The sequence below is a fragment of the Thalassophryne amazonica genome, chromosome 12, assembly GCF_902500255.1.
Source record: "Thalassophryne amazonica chromosome 12, fThaAma1.1, whole genome shotgun sequence".
In the NCBI taxonomy this organism is placed as follows: Eukaryota; Metazoa; Chordata; class Actinopteri; order Batrachoidiformes; family Batrachoididae; genus Thalassophryne; species Thalassophryne amazonica.
In genome coordinates this window covers 7,317,832-7,338,303 of record NC_047114.1, presented here as the reverse complement: position 1 = coordinate 7,338,303, position 20,472 = coordinate 7,317,832, and the positions used below count along the sequence as shown (strand labels likewise).

Below are 20,472 nucleotides of genomic sequence, written 5' to 3'. Positions count from 1 at the left end.
CCATCCTGTGCACTGGCAACACTTCCTGTATGTTCATTTTGTGAATTGTTTTGTAATTTGTGTCTGTAGCATGGCCCAAGCAGAGGGTCACCCCTTTGAGTCTGGTCTGCTTGAGGTTTCTTCCCCAGAGGGAGTTTTTCCTTACCACTGTTGCTCTGGGGGTTGGTAAGGTTGGACCTTCCTTGTGTGAAGCGCCTTGAGGCGACCTTGTTGTAATTTGGCGCTATATAAATGGAGAAAAAAAACCCCATTACATTGTCGCCTTTTTTATCCTAAAAATGGAGTAATTTCTGGAGTGATTCTTTGAGAAGATCCTTTGAATAGTAATTATTAAGTGCAGCGTGTTCGTCACATGGAGATGAAGGTCTGTAATAATGTCTTGCAGTGTGAAAACACAGTCAAGGTGTGAGTGTGCTGGAAAACAGAGTGAATCACCGTAATGAGGGAAGAGTGGTGATGAAGTGCACAATAAGGAGGAATGTGCCTTCAGCTCAGACTGACGAAGAGTATCTCTTTCCCTGATAGCTGCAGCCAAATTCTGTACACACGCTGAGCTTATACATTTGTTTCAGAACTCCTGAGCGGCTCTTTCTACTCCAGGGAGGGTTTTTTGCCCCCCAGCGTCAGGAGAGTTGGATCAGAGCTCACTTTGCTGCACACTCACGAATGGCTGTTTGAGGATTCAGAGTTAGTTTGGGGTTCAAGATACTGGGTATCGTTTTCCAAAACAAAGCTTGAGCCCAGGAAAAGTAAGGGCCCCTTCACACATAGTACGAATAAGTATAAATCAGGGTGAATCACGGCAGAACAGCTTGTATGAGCAAACCATGAAAACATCGAGCCGACAGGCAGACGTGAACGATCTCACTGCGACGGTTTCGTGCACACAACTGTTCTGGCCTTGATGCTACGCAGCCTTCTACCTGAAGGCAGAGGGACAATTGGTCCATGGGAGGGGTGAGAGGAGTCATTCATATCTCTGGAAGTACTACTCCTGAAGTCCATGATCACTTCCTTTGTCTTCATCACAGCCAACAATCTCTGCATCACACATTCAGATGCTGAACCGCCTGTTGATATTCTGCCACGTCATTGTGGGAGATTAGTCCCACCACGGCTGTGCCGTCTGCGAACTTGACAATATGACAGCTAGCATATTTGGCCAAGCAGTCATAAGTCAGCAGAGTGTACAGCAGGGGGCTCAGGACACATCCCTGAGGGGAGCCGGTGTTCAAGATTTTGAATAAATATGAGTGTCCATGGATCTTCACTGACTGGCCTGTTGGTCAGAAAGTCCAGTACCCAGTTGCACAGCGATGGTCTAAGCCCCAGTAGTGCCAACGTGTTAACGAGGGTCTGTGGGATGATCGTATTAAAGGCTGAACTGAAGTCCAGGAGGAGAAGTCTGACATGTCAGGCCTGACATGCAGTTGTATGCAAAGGTTTGGGCACCCCTGATAATTTTCATGATTTTCCTTTATAAATCATTGGTTATCTGGATCAGAAATTTCAGTAAAATATATCATATAGCAGATGAACACACTGATATTTGAGAAGTGAAATGAAGTTTTCTAGTATTTACAGAAAGTTACACAAAATTAGGCAGGTGCATAAATTTGGGTACCCTTGTCATTTTATTGATTTGAATACATTTAGCACTAATTATTGGAACACAAAATTGGTTTGGTAAGCACATTGACCCTTGACCTCCTTACACAGGTGAATCAAATCATGAGAAAGGGTATTTAAAGTGGCCATTTGCAAAAGTTTCCCCTCTTTGCATCTCTTCTAATGATTGGCAACATGGGAGCCTCTAAACAATTCTGAAATGACCTGAAAACAAAGATTGTTCAACATCATGGTTTAGGGGAAGGATACAAAAAAACTATCTCAGAGATTTCAGCTGTCAGTTTCCACTGTGAGGTACATAGTGAGGAAATGGAAGACCACAGGCACAGTACTAGTTAAGGCCCGAAGTGGCAGGCAAAGAAAAATCTCAGATAAGCTGAAGTGAAGGATGGTGAGAACAGTCATAGTCAACCCACAGACCTGCTCCAAAGACCTACAACATGATCTTTCAGCAGATTCTGTGCATCGTTCAACTATACAGCACACTTTGCACAAGGAGATGCTTGATGAGAGAGTAATGCAGAAGAAGGCTTTTTTTTTTTTTTAAAGCACATTTGGATATAACAAGGGGCGGTATGCATGGCTGAAAAAGAACACAGCATTCCAAGACGAACACTTGCTACCTACAGTAAAATTTGGAGGTTGTTCCATCATGCTGTGGGGCTGTGTGGCCAGTGCAGGTACTGGGAATCTTGTTGAAGTTGAGGATCACATGGATTCCAATCAGTATCAGCAGATTCTTGAGAACAATGTTCATAAATCAGTGACAAAGCTGAAGTTGCGTCGGGGCTGGATCTTTCAACAAGACAACGATCCTAAACACTGCTCAAAATCTGCTACGGCATTCATGCAGAGGAACAAGTAGTGTTCTGGAATGGCCATCTCAGTCCCCAGACCTGAATATTTTGAAAGTCTGTGGTGTGATTTTAAGCGGGCTGTCCATGCTCGGAAACCAACAAACCAAACTGAACTGGAGATGTTTTGTAAAGAAGAATGGTCCAAAATACCTTCAGCCAGAATCCAGACTCTCATTGGAAGCTAAAGGAAGCGTTTAGAGGCTGTTATTTCTGCAAAAGGAGTATCTACTAAATATTGATTTATTTTTCTGTTGGGTTGCCCAAATTTGTGCACCTAATTTTGTTTAAAGAATTATTGCACACTTTCTGTAAATCCTATAAACGTCATTTCACTTCTCAAATATCACTGTTTGTCTGCTATATGATATATTTAACAGAAAGTGCTGATCCAAACAACCAATGATTTATAAAGGAAAATCATGGAAATCATCAGGGGTGCCAAAACTTTTACGTGTGTCCCTGCTCTGCAGGTGGGTGAGAACCTGGTGGACAACTGCCAGCACTGCATCAGATGTCCACCTATTTTTCCTGTAAGCATACTGATGAGGGTCCACAGTGATGCTGATGTGTCCTTTAGTGGGCCAACACCAGCTGCTCAAAGCACTTTGTGACTATTGGGGTGAGCGCCACAAGGCAATGGTCATTAATGCATGATGCTGTGAAGGGCTTGGGTGCAGGAACGATGGTGGCCGTCTTGATGCATGTTGGCACCTCAGCCTGGGAGAGGGAGATACTAAAGACATCAGCTGGATTTACTATATTTCAGCAGTGGGTAAGGATGCTCTCCACCACACGTGTAGAAGGATACAAGAGAGGGGGGGGTGTCCAGCATTTTTCAGCTTCCTCAGACAAATTAAGCTGTTTCATCCTGTTTTTGCAGTTTTTTGGATAGTGGGCAATTGTTATAGAACACCATCCTGTGGAATAGCTCTGGTACCTAGATGATGGTCTCCACCCACCCAGAAACCAAATGTTCTTTGAATGTTCATTGAACGTTTGCATGAGAACGTTTGCAAACGTGGCATGAACACTGCATGAACATCATATGAACAAAGAATGAGGACAGGTAATGTTTGCATGCGAACATTCAATGAACATTATACAAACGTTCACAAGTGTTCACAAACACCAAATGAACAGTTGCAGCAGAACATTAAATGAACATTTGTAGTGTTCGCATGCGAACATTACCTGTCCTCATTCTTTGTTCATATGATGTTCGTGCAATGTTCTTGCTCAATTACCTACAATTTTTGTGATTGTTCCTATTGAGAACTAAAAAAAAAAAATAAGTAAAACAAACTTTATAAATGTTTTAAAATTCAGTAGGTTTTATTTCAATAGTGACTTGCAATGTGGAATTATATTGTGGAACATATAAAATAAGTAATGGACAAACTTTTGAAATCACTTAATTGATAAAGGAATTCATCTTTACAGAATTAAACATCATTGCTCAAAAAGCACATAAAATGAAAAATTTTCAACGTTACAAAACATTTCTTAAGCGGTAAACCACAAACGCTACTCCAAAAAAATGTTCAGATATAAGAATAACTCTTCTAGAATTAATAATGAAACCTTAAAAAAAATAATAATTCATCTATTTATCTACATACAACCAATAATACACATTTTAGGAGCAAAAATAAATTCAACTTAAACATAAATCACCACTTGAAACAAAAACTACAACAATCTTTTAGACATCTACATACAATTAATAAAAGTCATACTTAAGAGCAAAACTGTGGACAGTTTTAACACAAGCATTACTATCAATAAATTCCCTGAGAAAATTCCTATGGAAGTTTTTAATTGCAGATTTGAAGACTCAGGTTGACATTAGTCAGATTAGTCAGTTAGCGAAACTGAACAGTTTAACACAAACATATTACAATCAATAAATTTCCTGAGGAAATTCACGATGAAAAAAATATACAAAAATAATACAAAATTATTAATTTAAATTAATGTTTAATCCCCAAATAAAAAGGTTCTCTGGAGGTAAAATTAAATTTTATCAAAAATATTCCATGTACAATGCAAATTAAGTAATGCTACTAATCTGACCATAAGCTTTGATATTATAGAACATAAACCCCGATATCATATAAAATACCCTCAGCCGTATGTGCAGTCTTCTTAATAATTATTTAATTGGAATCTATATGTATACAGGTGGGGCCAAAAGTTTACATACCCTGGCAGAAGTTTAGTTTTTTTTTTGGCCATTTTTCAGAGAATATGAACAATAACACAAAAACTTTTTTTTCGCTCATGGTTCATGGTTGGGTGAAGCCATTTACCGGCAAACAACAGTGTTTACTCTTTTCAAATCATAATGACAACACAAACTACTCAAATTAACCTGATCAAAAGATTACATACCCCTCTTCTTAATACCATGTACTGCCTGTCTTTTGTGGTGGTTGTGGATGAGGCTCTCTGAGGGTAAAGCTGCCACTGAATGGTTTGGACTTTATTTACATCAATTATGAAGAATACAAACAATATGGCACTCTATGGTAAATCTGCATGAACAGTTCCGAAAAACTGAGTGAGTGTGCAAGAAGAAGAAGAGTGAGGAAAGCCATCAAGACACCCAGACAACCCAGAAGTTATAGGCTTACGTGGCTGTGATTGGAGAAATTATGCACAGTTCAAGCTTTGCATTTTGTATCACCAGTTATCCATCTTCATGATGTTGTATAGAGGAGGATTTTCTTAAAAAAGAAGACCTGAACCTTTAGCTACAAATTGCCAGAAGATACACCTGAGATGCCTGGATTTGATCTGTTTTGGTGAAAGAAAATCCTTCTGTGCTCTACTCCACTATGAAGCTAAGATTAGTGATGCAAAATGCAAAGCTTGCACTGTGCACAATTTCTCCAGTCACAGCCACGTAAGCCTATTAACTTCTCCTAAGTTGTCTGGGTGTCTTGGTGGCTCCATGTAAATCACTGCAGTGGTGTTATCAGGTTGTGAAAACAGTGTTTTCAGTTTTCAAAGTGTTTTTCAGTAGCTTTTACATAATATATGATAGACATGTTACATTTACACAGAAATGAAGCTGTTTTGAAGTGGATTCTGCCATGTTGGATTCGCAGCCAGAGACCAGACGTCACGGTGCCTCTCTACTGTGACTGCCCCCCCCCAAAAAAAAACAGATTTGCAAGATTGTTAGTTTTTCAAACCTGTAATCTGGGTCAGGAAAAAGTTCAGGATGGTCCCGTCTATACTTCTTTGATTCTGCTCGGATAGGACATCTTCGGATTATGGCACAATTGTAGAAATAATGGTAGTACTGTCCATTGATGTGATTTTTATTGCAGTTGCCATGACAACTCTAAATTTGTGGCACGTCCCTGGCAATTGACAGTTCCTGACTTGTCCTGCCTGCCAAAGATAAACAGGAGCCGTAGCGTTCAAGCCGCCCCTGACAATGACTGTTACTGTATACTTCCCTTGTTCCATTCCAGGGGTGTATGCAGTTAAGGTATTGATTAGGGCATTCCTCTGGTGCCTGGTTCCCTCGTCCTCACCATCAAGTCTGTCATTAGTACTCTTGAGCTGCAAGTTGAAAATTTCCTTTGTTAGTCATAAGCAATTATATACATTTTTCTGTTCAGATATTGTATAATTTGAGCTACATGGTCATAACTGGTATTCAACTCAGCACCTTATTGGACAGGCCCTATATTTTTAACAAGCTGTTTATATTGCTTCCAGAATTTTCTCAATTTAGTTATCAATTAGGTATACCACACAGGTGAAAGCAGATCAGACAAAAATGATTAATCCTCTGTACCCACTGTTATTTGTGTAAAGGACTTTTCACACCACATGCTTTGGAAGCATCAGAGGCGCCACAAATCGGTCTAAAAAGTATCTTCAATGAAACGCGTTGCTTTTTAGAGGCGTCTGAAGCGTCACGTCAAAAGCCGAGCTAAACCATCGCTTCTGCCGGGAGTGTGCACATTCCTGCTTGTCAACAGGCTGACGTGGTAAAAGTTCAACCCAATCCAACTTTTGCCGCTCTGAACTGTGACAAAGCTTCACACTGTCCAAAAGAAACAATGTGTCGGGTCCAAACATGGAAGACTAGCAGCAGAAACCACTGATGCCTACAAAACAGGAAGGTGTCACAGGACTGCTCATTTATACAGAGCAGTTTTCTGAAGAAAAATCCTTGCAGAAAAATGTGAAATCTCAAATGCATTCTGGTTAGTGCTGTAGGTATCAATTATTTTAGCAGTCAAGTATTCTATCGATTATACTGGCGATTAATGGAGTAATCGGATAAAAAGTACTTTTGCGTTTTAAACAACATCAATGGGCTGTCTATAAACAATGACACAATGTCACTGTCATTTTGCTGAAATGGCGATGGGATGTAGCCTTCTATTTTGTTTTGTCCAATTTGTAAAAATTAACCAAGTTTTTTTTTTTTTTAAATAAAGGTTGATGGACTGGGTCCCTGCGTGATTTTTTTTATCCCTCTTTCTCTTCAGCAGATGCATTTCAGCTGGAGGTTGAACATGCAGCATCGCAGTCAGTTTTTTATTATTTAAGTTACCGTGTTTGTGAAGTGTTGTGTGTTGCCCAAAAACGCATCATTAAAAAGTGAAACACTCAGTGTGAGTTTGAGGTAAACACAGAAGAAAGAGTGGACTTCTGCTGTTTGTCAATGTAGCCGGGGACAGAGCTGTGACTCGCCCGGTCTGAGAGCTCCTCACGCTGGGCAGAGAGAGACAGCAGCTGGCCACCGGGTCAATAGTCCCTCCCCACGTAGAGCAGAAAAATAGACAAACACACTGCTTCGCTTTAAATGCACAGTAAGTCTATTTCAGATGATCAGTATGGACCATCTTTCTCTTAAAAGGCTTTATTTTACTGTGTCACGTTGGAAAGCGGTAGCTATCGTTGCTAATTTGATTAGCTGTTATGCTCGCCTTTTGTTTTTTTTTCTGCGGATGTTGCAGCGCCACACACAGGCCTGACAGATGTGCTACAACATTAAACGAAGCTTTGAGGCACAGAATTTGCCTCAAACATTTTTTGTAATCGAATTATTCAAGTTACTCGACTCATCGTTTCAGCCCTAATTCTGGTGCTTTCTCAGGTCTATTTACCCACCAAAAGAATCTCAAAAATTTTTTTTTTTTGACAGATCACTTTTCCCACACCAGATAAGGTGGTAAACCTCAGTAGCATAGCATACAAGTCCTCCTGTTTCAAGTGTATGGTACCATAGACAGTATGCACACACTATGCAAATGAAACATTATGCAAGGGACATAGAAACTGAGTTTTTATAAAAGGAATTCTGTAACTTTATATCAGCAATAAATAAACATGTCAATTAAGTAACAAGACCTGTAAATTATTTCTTTAAATAAGGAAAGTTAGTATATACAACTTCATTACTGGCAGATTTTACTGTATTTTCAAATTATATCCCAAATAGAACAGAATATTTCTTGCCAGAAATTTTGAATATTTTGCTTGCTGAATGTGAATTTTTAGAATCTTCTGGCACAAGACACTGAACAATCTTATTTAACCATTATAGTACAAACCTCGGGATAAAGATCGGGCTGATGTGAATCAACTGCAGACACACACTCAACCGACTGGTCAGATGGAGGATTCAGTGATTTAACAACTCTTAAGGCAGCAGGCATGGTTACTGTGGGGGGGAACAAACAATGATCGAAAATATTATCAAACTTATCTTTATAAAGTCTCTTTCTGGGCACTGACATTACTTAAACTTAAAGACAGAGTATATATATTAGTCATGGTCATAAAAAGTTATGTATATTTTAAATTTAGCATTTATTTAAGCAAATTAGTCCCTTTGAGATCGAGCCCTCTTTTATAAGTGAGACCTAGTTTCCAATTCACCCAACCTGCGTGTCCTTGGAAGTGAGATGCCCACACACACTTTGACACCTTTAGGCTTCTGGCTTAATATCAGAATAAATTAAAACATGGACAAAATATGAATTAGGCCTGTGCCTCTCTGTGGCTAACGTTAGCTCCGTGCTAGTCAAAAATGTGCTGGTTTGGTTCTCATTAGTCCATGTCTGGCATAATCAAGCTTCAAGCAAGTTCTGTCTTTTCTGTCTAAAATGGGTTTGTGCTCACATCAGGTTCCGTTACCTCGTGATGACTGTAGGAAGGCCTCGCCATTTGAAGCTAGCTGCTAACTCGTGGTTGTGTTGGTTTTCTGTGATCCAGTCGATGATCATCCAGCGTTAGTCTCCTCTTCTGCTCTCAGTGGTCTCTTAATCGTAGTATAGAGACTGAACAGGCAAATTAACGTCTTAAACATAAACTTTTATTTGCCAAAAGAGAACGGAGAGCATGCAGCACTGTTAGTTAGCCAAGTCGTGTTCTTCTTCTTCTTCTTCTTCTTTGTTAAACAGCGGGGTTTACCCCAACTCGGTGCACCACTGCCACCAACTGTTTGGTGGAGAGCACTACAAGCTTTTTTTTTTTTTTTTTTTTTTTTTTTTTTACCAGAATGAGAATGTTGCATTTTACATTCAGAAATGATTGTATCCAGGTGTTATAATGTGTACAATGTACATGTTTTACCCTGGATAATTATAATATCATGCCTCACTGAAAACATGAATTGAGCAGCTGAAATTAAAGGAATCAGAAAGGAAGAAATATGTTATGGTAATAATTCCCACCAAACACTGTTAGACTGTGACATGTGTGACTATTCATCTCATGTTCAGCATGTTTGTTGTTTAAAAACATGTCTGATAATGTTTGAACTGAAAGTTGTGAAGTGACCAGTAAAAAATGTTATTTGTCTATGAGCTGTTTTATTTAAATGTCAATGTTTCCTGCTCATGCATGTTGAAAACATTATGTTGTAAATCAATTTTAATACCTTTAATGTATTTTTCCTTATTTCCAAAAATGCTAAAGATATTATGCTTTTAGAAAATATGGCAAAATGTATGTAACTCAGGTCTGTCGGACTTCTGGATAATAAGCTGCCATTGCAATCTGTTTCCATAAAAAAACATATTTCAGTAGCTGACAATCACAGTCTGTAGTGATGTAAATTTTTTATTGCAAAAATAATATTCCAATTAACAGAGTGCATGTTTATGCAAGTTGCCCCAAGACATGTTTCTGAGTTAGCTCTGTCAGTTTATCACAGTAATCTTGAAATTATACGAGGGTAGGCTGAAAAGTTCTAAGGCTCACTATAATGCAGTTAATGCATTACTCCTTCATGGGGAGCCTTAGAACTTTTCAGCCTACCCTCGTATATTCAGTAGGTCTGAATAAATCATAAATCGACATATTATTGGTTACCATGAGTGTTGAAATCATTTCCTATTGTTCATTTTACCTATGTTTGCACACATAATTTAAATGGAGTCCAACATTAACTTTCTGTAGGCAGTAAATGATATTTAATGTTTTCCTGTAATATGAAATTTTACAAAATAATTGTAATAATTAAATAATAATTTAATTTATACTTTTATTTAGAGGCAAGCTTTACACATACAACATGAACATTATGTGAATGTTCGCAAACACACTGAACATTAAGCATACATTCTATAAACATTTGATTGATTTTTGCAAATGTTTGCTTACATGTTTGTCTAATGTTTGCTTTCATGTAAACATTAGACAAACATCACAAACATTATATGAACGTTTGCAAACTTGCTGAACAGTAAACAAACATTATATGAACATTTGTTTGATGTTTGCAAATGTTCTCTTCCGGGTGGGCACTCTTGCATGATATGAATGTCTCCTGGTGGTGATTGTGTGAATTAATGAAGGTATCCCAACTCTTCCAAATGACAAAATAGATTTTTTTTTTCAAGATGGCAGCCATTTTCCAAGATGGCCACCAAAATGACCAACTAAAAAAATTAATTTTTGCATTGAAATGTGCTGATTACAATGGATCTGCTTTATGGCATCAGTGAAATCACAGTGGCCACCAAATTGACCCCCAAATAATTTTTTCTCACAAACATATGCTTATTTCATTTGTGTTATCTTGCTGTCAAATTGTAGGTTTTCAGGCATGCCAGATTTAATTATTTGTGTTCCAACAACAATATGACACTCTTAGTGGCATAAATTTCCATTTGTCCATGTTGCCTGTATATATTAAAAATTACAACACATTATATTTGATATTTAACACATGGAGTAGTTTCAAGAGATGAACACTTTAAAAATGTGCTGGATGGAAACCGTTAATACTGAATGTAATAAATTTCACTGTAATTTGGCACATATGCAAAATAAACATAAGAATACTGAATAGCAAATAAATATAATATAGCTAAATGAAATTTAATAGAAATATAATTTTAATCTGTCAAATAGGGGTATTTCGATGCAAAACTGGATTTTCGATAGGTCATTTTGGCAGCCATCTTGGAAAATGGCCACCATCTTAAATTTTTAAGTGGCCAATCAGCCACATGCTGAATAACATCATGAATCACCATGTCAAAACTTGTATCACTAAATGTATGATTTTTCCATTATCTGGTAAGGTATTCAAAGTATTCCAGGCAGTAAAATAAATGTTAGATGCCCTTTTTGTTGGCCTGTGATGGACTATGAAGTTTTTTTTCTCCTCCACAGACATATGGTTGCAGATTCATACAGCAGCCTTTGATATTTAAGATTTTTTATGACCTTTGAAGGTCCACCTGCAGTGACTTCACAGCCCATCAGGGAGCTGTGCCCCACACTTTGGGAACCACTGCAGTGGACTGTAATTGTAGATTTGTTCTGAAACCTTAAACTGCTTGTTATGGTAAACACCATGGATCAACAACAGCATGCACGCTGGAAGATTGGCAGTGTCGAAACATCTTTAACCAGCACTTCAGTCTTTTTTGTTTCTTTTTGATAATTGCATTCCTCCTCCTCCTCCTCCTCCTGCACAGTGTGTCTCCCACACAAAACACTTTGTTCTGATGATGCAACGGCCCTCCTCCCGATTTCAAGTGCTGCTGCTGGCATTGTCGTTTTCCTTGTGGCTCCGCGGGGTCACGGATGAGCCTCGGTTGTTATTAACGCAAACATCTGACAGAACGTACTCCAAATGAAATATGCTGCTGTCCTCTTGGTTAAAGTGCAACGGCGTGGGTGGGCTGTCTGTAAAGCGCCGTTTGTCATATTCAACCAGAATCTCAATCCATCCCAGGGCGAACATTATCCACCTTAAAGGAGCTTTATGGTGCTTTTCTGAAACATTAACCTTCATACAGACGGCGTTTTGTCATCATTTATAACCGCGGCTCGGACCGCCATCTCTTATGTCACACGTTGGCATGTTAGAGAGCATTTAGTAGCTCTATTAAAATAATTCTGCTCATTTCTCTTTCATTTACAGGAATGTTATGAAGATGTTTTTGGGAAAAGAAATATTCACGTGCTTTAAATACTGTAAAGTTGTGATGTTACACTCTTAAAATAACCCATTACAAGGGTCTCATTCAAATATTTGATTTTACATTTTGCTCTGACCGCTTGTATCATCTTATACTTAATGATCATATCTTCATGAATTCAAATGGCCTAAATGTCAAATTTTTTGATTCTCACACATAAAATGGCAATTCAAATGAATTCCTACTGAAGCCCCACCCACAACCTCTGATTGGCTGGATCAGATTTGGCTCCGGTCGTCTTTGTCATAGTTTCTGACAGAACAATTTCTGAAGAAGTCTGTCCCCTTCTGTTCTTTTCTTGGGCATGATTCCGAGTTGCTGCCCTACTGGGGCGGGGCCTTGAGTTGGCTAGGTGGGGATGCGGCCCCACTTTTGTGCTTGAGTTTGTGTCTGTTCCTCTGGGTGTTGTGTGACATATGCACCTGGGTGCTTGACTTTGGACATCACTCTTGGTGCTCAGGTCCCATCTGCGGTGCTGGAACCCCTTTGTGGCCGTGGGACCTTAGTCTCCTGGGCCCGGCTTCATAAAACAGTCTAATCTTTTAGTCTAGTAAACTTGCTTAGACGACTAAGGTTAGTTGCCCAGCATTAGCAGTCTAATCTCCGTTTCACATCAACGGCTAAACTTGTAGATTAGCCGTCTAATGTTAATTGAAGGTTTTCAGGGGCATAAGTGTCTTTGCCAGTCCTGCTGCCACGAAACGCCTCCAATGCCGGAGAGTTTTGTTTACTTCCGGGTTGGTCGTCTGATAACAACATGGCTGAGTCCGCTGCACCAGAGCAGAAGCGCTCCCGGACTCAACAGCCGTCATTTTCGATAGATTATTCCAGTCCCAGAACACCTGCTCCCGCTGCAATTCTGTCCTTCCTTCCTGCTCCACCAAGTGTTGGTAGATGACAGCTGGCATTTTTGAGCTAAGACACTAAAATTTTTTTGATTAGCCTCCTCTGTAGCAGGCTAAAAACTTTAGTCAGCTAACGCCAAACTTTCGCCGACTAAGCACTTTGTGCAGCGACTAACATCAAAGATTAGTCGACTAAACAAGTTTAGCTTTGAGGTGTTTGACTGCAGATCAGATCATCAGGCCGCTCTCGATTCTGATTTTCTTTGACCTTTCTTTGATCCTGCCAGTGTTGTTTGTTTTCATTTGTTTCAGGATTTAACTTCTTTTGTCAGCTGTTGCTGTTGTAATTTCTGGCATTTTAACAACAACAAAAAAAAGCCAGAAAACAGTAACAACATAAAAAACTTTATGTCCATAGTGTTATGATATTTGCAGAAAGATAAAATAAAAAAGAATGCTGCCACCTACAGGCTGCAGGAAAGTATTTTGAAATGAGTCCCTAATGTGACCAAAGGGCACCACAGTAAAGATATAGTTGGATGAAAAACACATTTTAGAGAAATTTTTATTTTTTTGTCAAAAAACATTAAAATAGTTTTAACGTTATTTTCTGTGCATGTTCTCCTTTGATGTAAACTGTGAGTCTGTTTTTGACTGCAGTCGTATGAGTTCAGTTTTTAGCTGTCTTACACCGAATCAGTCCTGACCCCGACCTGTAGGGGCCAAAGGTCCGATTAACGCAGCCAACTCGCCAGAGCCGGTGCATTTTAAGAAGTCCAGATACCACTTCGGTCACGCACACCCCCCCCCCGTTGTGGGGCTGCAGGGGCCACTGGGGTCCATTGTCAAGGAGGGGGGAGATGTCAAGATGGTGGTCATAGAGGTGGTGACCCTCATTGTCAGGGTGAGGATGGGTGGGGCACCCGGAGGCTAGTGGCAGCGGTGCATCACGGTCGTGAGAACGAGACCCTGTGAATGGGCCGGAGGACAGGGTCAGGACAGCGGGCAGCTCAATTAGCACTTTAAGCACGGCGGGAGCAGCTGAGACATCCTGATCCGTCTGTCCGTTTGACTTCCACCTTTTCATGCATCCATAGCTTGGTTTTCCATACGTGCTGATCAGAAGCAGTCTCCGTTTGCGATTATGACTGTCGCTGATGTTAGGACAGTTAGCAGTCAGCTTCGTAATCCGTCTTGCCTGGATAGCCTTTAACTGAAGCTAACGTCTCATTATTAGCGACGGACAATGCAGAGTCGGTGTTACATCCGAGCTTTGATTTGTGTGTTGACTTGTGAATAATTTCCTGGCAGTGAGGTCGCTATCAGTTTAAAAAGCCCCCCCCCCCCCCTCGCTTTAATTTCCATTTACACACGAATGAATGGAATGTTGAGCCCAAAAATCCTCACTCACTCATCACCGTGCTGCCCCCAACAATCCTGATCATTCCTGTTTATGATACATAACAATAAATGGATTTCGTTCATAAGTGCAACTTTTTGTGGATGTATTTTGATTAACAGAAGATAGACTTTTGTGAAAATGGTGTTAATCATTTGTGACTCATGACTGTTCTACATTATTAACAAGAAAAATAAAACTCGGACTCGGGTGGTCGGAAATATACTTGCCAGTTTTAGTCACGTGACTATTGTGTCATTATAGTTTTTGATGCTTTGTGCGATCACACCATAATTGTGATCTTGTGTAATGACCAACATATAAACCTGCTCTGTATTTAGTTACATATATAGAAAGAAATTCTCACTTTAGTCATATTTAATGATTTAACATCAAAGTATGCCATGGCTGTAAACTCTGGGCTGCGAACTACTGACTTACAGGCCCGTGGACAACATGTTTGAAACTTTTGGATTGCCATATTTTCAGTATATGTTATGGTTAGGTGACAGAACTGATTAAAGGAACCCCAGAGCAGGACAGCCGAGACACTGGTAGAGTAAACAAGAACAATAGTTTATTAGAATATCCGCAAGTTTAACTTAAGTGTGTTCTTCTCAGGAAAGGGGAGTTGCACCAGGGAATAGTTTCCTTCAAAAGGATGAGTACAACCAAGGAGCAGTCTTCTTAGAAAAGGTGAGTTCACCTGAGGAGTAGGTTTCTTCAATCAGGGTGAGTACAACCAAGGAGCAGTCTTCTTGCTGAGGAGTCAAGTTTCATAAACAGAGGAGTCTTCTCAGTAAGGAATAAAACAAACTGAGGAGTGGACTTCATGTAAACAGGGAGAGTACAACACAAACTACTTCCTAATTGCAGGTGTTCCAACACAAGACTTCTTTCTCATAACATAGTGTTCAAACTGCAAGGTCTCTTACTCAAAAGGAAATTACAAAACACAAAGGTAATAGGGAAACCCTGAGGAAATACCTTCCTACCAAAAAGGAGAGTCACTGGAATACAACGCACTCACCCCAGGTAGGTGTTCCAGGAAGTGCAGAGAAAAAATAACCACAGAAGGATTAACAAGTTGCAAGGTTGAATACTCACAACTTGAATCAAACACAAGAAAACCTGAGGACAGGACTTCAACAACCATTACACAAACAACGGACCTGCAACTAAGATGGAGCAGAGTCTCTTTAAGTAACACAATCAGAGACACCTGCAGATTCAAGCAGGTGTGTACAATCAACTAAGACCTGAAAAACATAACTAAGGGCCCTGTCCCACTGGCGTTTAGGAGGATTTGTGTATGGATTGCGCACAAAATTGGCCCATATTCGCCAAACATCCGCAATATCCGTGTAACATGTCTGTATGAATCGGCCATCATCTGAACATGCCTGTGATCATCCGCAGAGGCACGCATGTCCACAGCCAGGATTTTTAAGTAGCTCAAAAATCTGGATGCGGATGACATCCGCCTTACATACTCCATATATACTCAATTCGTACACAATACATACTCACTCTATGCACTGTATATCTGCCGTTAACTGCTATTATCCGCAACTGACGGGGATTTGCAGCTTGACAGTGGACCGGGACAGTGTATAAAACAGATATATTGCGTGCCCATCATGTCCACATCAAAAACTAAAATAAGTTGTAGCGAATGCATACAGATTGGCCACGAGTAAAGCATTTTTATTACATCTGTTTTGCAGCTGATTTGCGAACAATCTGTGAATGCATAACAAACACGTCACATAAACCCATAGTATTATATGTGGGAGAAAGCAACATACCTGCCAGTCAGTCAGTGCCGGTCCGGCTGTGTAAATCCACAAAGACGTAGCTGCTGCAATCCAGGACTTTTATTTAACATCAACAAAAGGAAGAGTTGCTGTTTAGCCACAACTCATGCTGAAGTCTGTTTTCTGTAACACTCTCTCTCTCAAAAAAAAAAAAAAAAACTGTCTCGCACCCTGAGCAGCTTCCCCCCTCCCGCTCCCCAAACTCATGAACAGTTAACTCTCACATGACAAAATGAACATTAACTCTGTGATCAACTTGTAAAGTCCAGCAAATGCTCCAGAGGCTGTATTGTTGGTGTGAATAGTGATGCCGAAAGGAGTGAGTGCGCTTCTTTTATGACCGCAATGCAGATGCCGTGCATGCGCAACACGTGCGCGATGCATTCATAATACACCCATAATACTGCCGTGATAATCTCAATGTGTCGGATCAGTTTCCTCACTACATGTGTTATATAACCGTGATTGTTCATCACATATTCGCTATATATTATTAATATATATGTAATTCATACTGGGACATTTGTCATTTTTGGCCATTTTTGTTGCAGACGACAACGAACACCTGCGATTTGTATACTCAATTCATGCGCAATTAATCCTCTCCCCAGTGGGACAGGGCCCTAAGCAGCAGAGGGGGCTAGAGGGTCAAGACAGAGACTAACACATGTAGGAATATAACTAATCACCAGAGGGGCAGAGAGAATTAGATCACGCATACAAGATGACGGAGGAAAAAATGAGGAGATACATAGTGAGACAAAGGCTGAAGTGAGAACAGACAAAGGCAGAGACAAGAACAGACATGAGACACAGAAGAAATGACGGGGTGTGGCACATGAGAAACAGGCTGGGATTAACTGAATAACAAATATAAGATATGAACGGAAGCGAGAGAGAGAGGGACGCTCACTCTCACACCAGACTGACGTGCAGAGGATGAGAGGGGGAACACACAGGGGCCAAATCCCAAAAACAACCCTACCAAGACACAACCCTAACAGTGTAAAGTGTAGATCACTCATTTTTTAAAGTAGTTTGGGAGGCCCTGCAACTTATATCACAAAATATCATGCATTATTCTTACATAAACAAATTTAATTTAAAATTCTGAGCAAATCCCAAAATTAAAAAACTGATTAAAAAAATCAAGTGGATTCACATTTCATTGTAGTGTTTGAGCCAGCAATCTGTGTCCAACTGTTTCTTTTGTCAAAATATATCAAATAACATGCAATATGTTGTGCAGCACACATTTAATTGTCCATCTTGTTTAATTTGGTCATTTAACGGTCCTTATTTTACACATCACAAGCTGAGGGCTTCCTCCATAGAGACACTGATGTCTCCATGTTGCTGTTGGCCAGCACTCCGTGTCCATCTCATAACTGTGTTGTCCATACTGCGTCCAATAACATTCAAAATGTTGTCCAACCTACCTGTATTTATCCATCTTGATTGTATTTTTTGTGGAATTTTAACAGTGTTAAGTAACAGCGCAGGCTGTGGTGTGAACATGTGGTATGCTGAGCTCCTGTCCTTTGTTAAAGTCACTCCCAGGGAAGCACCATTATGAAGGAATTGGGTTCCACATACAGAATAATTTGCAACTTGTATACATTCTTTGTTCCTCTTCAAGAGGCAAATGTGTAGAAAAAGCACCAGTTATATTCCTAAAAATAAAAAGTAAAGTGCAATTGGATATATCCCCCAAAAGCTCTCCGGGCACTACGCTGTAGATTGTCGATTGAGTCCCAGGCATCTTAGTAAGATGTTCAGAGCCCATGCACTGCCAGAACAGCTTCAGCACGCCTTAGCATTGATTCCACATGTCTAATACCCAGTGGTGGGCACACTTCCGATAACAGATAATTATCTAAGGTAATATTTTCATTATCGGATTATCTTTTTAGATAAATTTAAAAACCATCATCGGACTAATTATCTTCCGATGAATTACCATCCGATAACTTTTAAACCGATAACGTACTAAACTAAGCTGAACAGTGAAAAACATTTTTAAAACTGTTAAAGCTGTTGAGATCTACCTGTTAAACGTTTTCTAATAGGCATGTTGTTCTACCCTCTACAATCAGAAACCACTCTGTCATCTGTAAACAAAGGAGAACTGGTGACCAAAAAAAAAGTCATTTCCTTTAACACCATACTAATATAATCGCAATGTCACCAAGTCATCCAGAGGCATACATGTTTAACTTATGGTTCAAATTTTAACCACTCATTTTAGACAAGTTATTTAAAATTATTGTCATGCCTGAAGTTTATGAAGTGAAAATATCAGATATATGTTTTCGTTTTAAAGTAATGTGCTAATTTTTAAGGTTTTGTGAACACATGCTGTGCCAGGCAGCAATGCATTATGGGTAGCATAAGGTAATCTCAGACGTTCACGACAGGACAAATGCATTTCAGACACTCTGTTCAGGGTCCACAGATAACAGCATTATACTCTAGTAGCTAAAACTCTCGTGAATATATTCTCTGGGTTTATAGATGTTAGTGTATTTGTATTTGTTAAATTCCACGCATCTTAAATGTAGCAGACATGGATTATCTGGAATTTTGTTTGACATTTTTTCAAGGCCACTACTGCCAGGAGTGTTCATGGCAGTATTAAATGTCTGGGTACATGGCTGCTCTCAAAGTGTTGGTATTGTCCATTGTCCAAGCTCTTTTTGTGTGCATATATGTTAACTTTGTATTCTAAAACTACGGTTAGAAGTAATTCTGACTCATCGGTCCACACGAACGAGGTTGGCGCCATGTTTTTACATTTTGTGGAAGTGACGACAAGAGAATAAGGCTCCTGATTGGATAGAATTTTAATCAGTACCGCCACCCAAAGATTTGGCAGACTAATTACAACACATTTATACGGTTCGATGTGGATGGATTTTTTTTAAACGACGTAGTGTGGATGAAGTTTTTTCCCCAAACTGAAAGGGTAAGATATTCGGTTTTACAAATACCCGACAACGTGTGTACATGGCCTTATGTCTGTGAAAGGCACTATATAAATAAATAAATTTACTTACTTACTTACTAATATTGAGTGCACGTTTTACAACATCATAAAAGTTTTAAAACATGCAATTGCGATGACACTTCCAGGGCTCCGTAAAATGCCTGTTTTTACAAATAAAAATGGAATATTTTACAAAAGCACATTTATCTTTAAACCAACACATGACACACGTCACATTAACGTGTTGGTTTACATAATGGATTACTGAACTAATCACTGTTTATCACTTTTACCCAGAATGCTTTGCGGTCTGTGTTTGTTACAAAACCTCAGAATTAGTGCCTTATTCAACATTAAAAGATATATGTTATATTTTAACTTTGTACAAATGACAGAATTGACATTAATGGAGTTATTCTATCAGTATTTTCAAAAAACCATAAGTTAGTATGACTTTATTTTTCAAGACCTCCGCCTGACCGGAGTGTTGAAATTGATAGGGAGCTGGCCTTATGGCTGTTCTTGGTGTGCCTCTGTGGTGGGAGCGCCGCTGTTGTAAACAAGAGCTTCCAGCAGAGGCAGAATGTTCAAAGAAAAATGATTATGATTAGTAAGAGTTGATTTTGTGGTGCTCTCAGGATTTGTCTGTGCTGCTTCCTGCAGGAGGCAGCATGGTCAAACATTCTTGCTTATTCTTTAGGTCTTTTATCACTTTTCATGCTTTCCAAAGCGATAGTGTTAAAAATCAATTTCAGCTCTTTAGTAACTGCAAATGTCCCATAGACAACACCGGAATTTATCAATTATCTGTAACTTCCGATACATTTTTGGGTGGTTAATCGGTTTATCTTTATCAAAGATAACTTTTCAGTTATCTTATTATCTGTTATCGAAGTTAATTTTTTGGTTATCTGTGCCCACCACTGCTAATACCCTACTGGAGGCATGGAACAGCGTTCTTCCCAACAATATTCCCAAATTTTAGCTTTTTTTAATGATGAAACGTGATCATCCAAAACCTCCCAGGGGTGTTGAGCCAGTGGGCAGACCTGGTGACTTTGAAGACTCATGCTCTTCAGAGTGTTCGGTGACCCCTTGTGCCCTGTAGGTGGGGCCACTGGTGGCGTTTCCCCCACTCTTCTATTCATGTTTTTCCTTTAATTTGTCTCCAGTCTGTACCTGTAGTATCTAGACAGAGGACTGGTGCCTCGTCTTTTTTGTGAAACCGTGGCAGCTCTTCTGCTTGAGCTGGGGAAGGACAGAGGATTACTCGCATCAGTTGTATCTGGATATTTTCTTTCCTTCCTCAACATTTTGTCTCCTCATTTTCTCCCATCTGAGTGGATTAGCATAGATCTCGCGCGCTGACAGGACTGACCTTCACTGCAGCTAAACACTTGTCAAAATGCCAAATGTAATTACTGAGCTCTTTAGGTCAAAGTAATGTGTTTCATCTACCTCACATCAGC

The 20,472-nt window shown here is 39.6% G+C and overlaps 1 protein-coding gene and 1 long non-coding RNA gene across 2 annotated transcripts in view; one reads left to right on the top strand and one right to left on the bottom strand.

The window, feature by feature from the left end:
* Positions 1 to 20,472, top strand: part of LOC117521373 (receptor-type tyrosine-protein phosphatase N2-like) — a 742,548-nt gene that overhangs the window by 225,581 nt on the left and 496,495 nt on the right. The window lies entirely within an intron of this gene.
* On the bottom strand, positions 6,004 to 8,716 carry LOC117521376. Its single transcript, XR_004563928.1, has 3 exons — positions 8,655 to 8,716; positions 8,069 to 8,178; positions 6,004 to 6,059 (listed from the first exon to the last, which is right to left on the bottom strand). It is a non-coding gene; the product is annotated as an uncharacterized LOC117521376 (long non-coding RNA).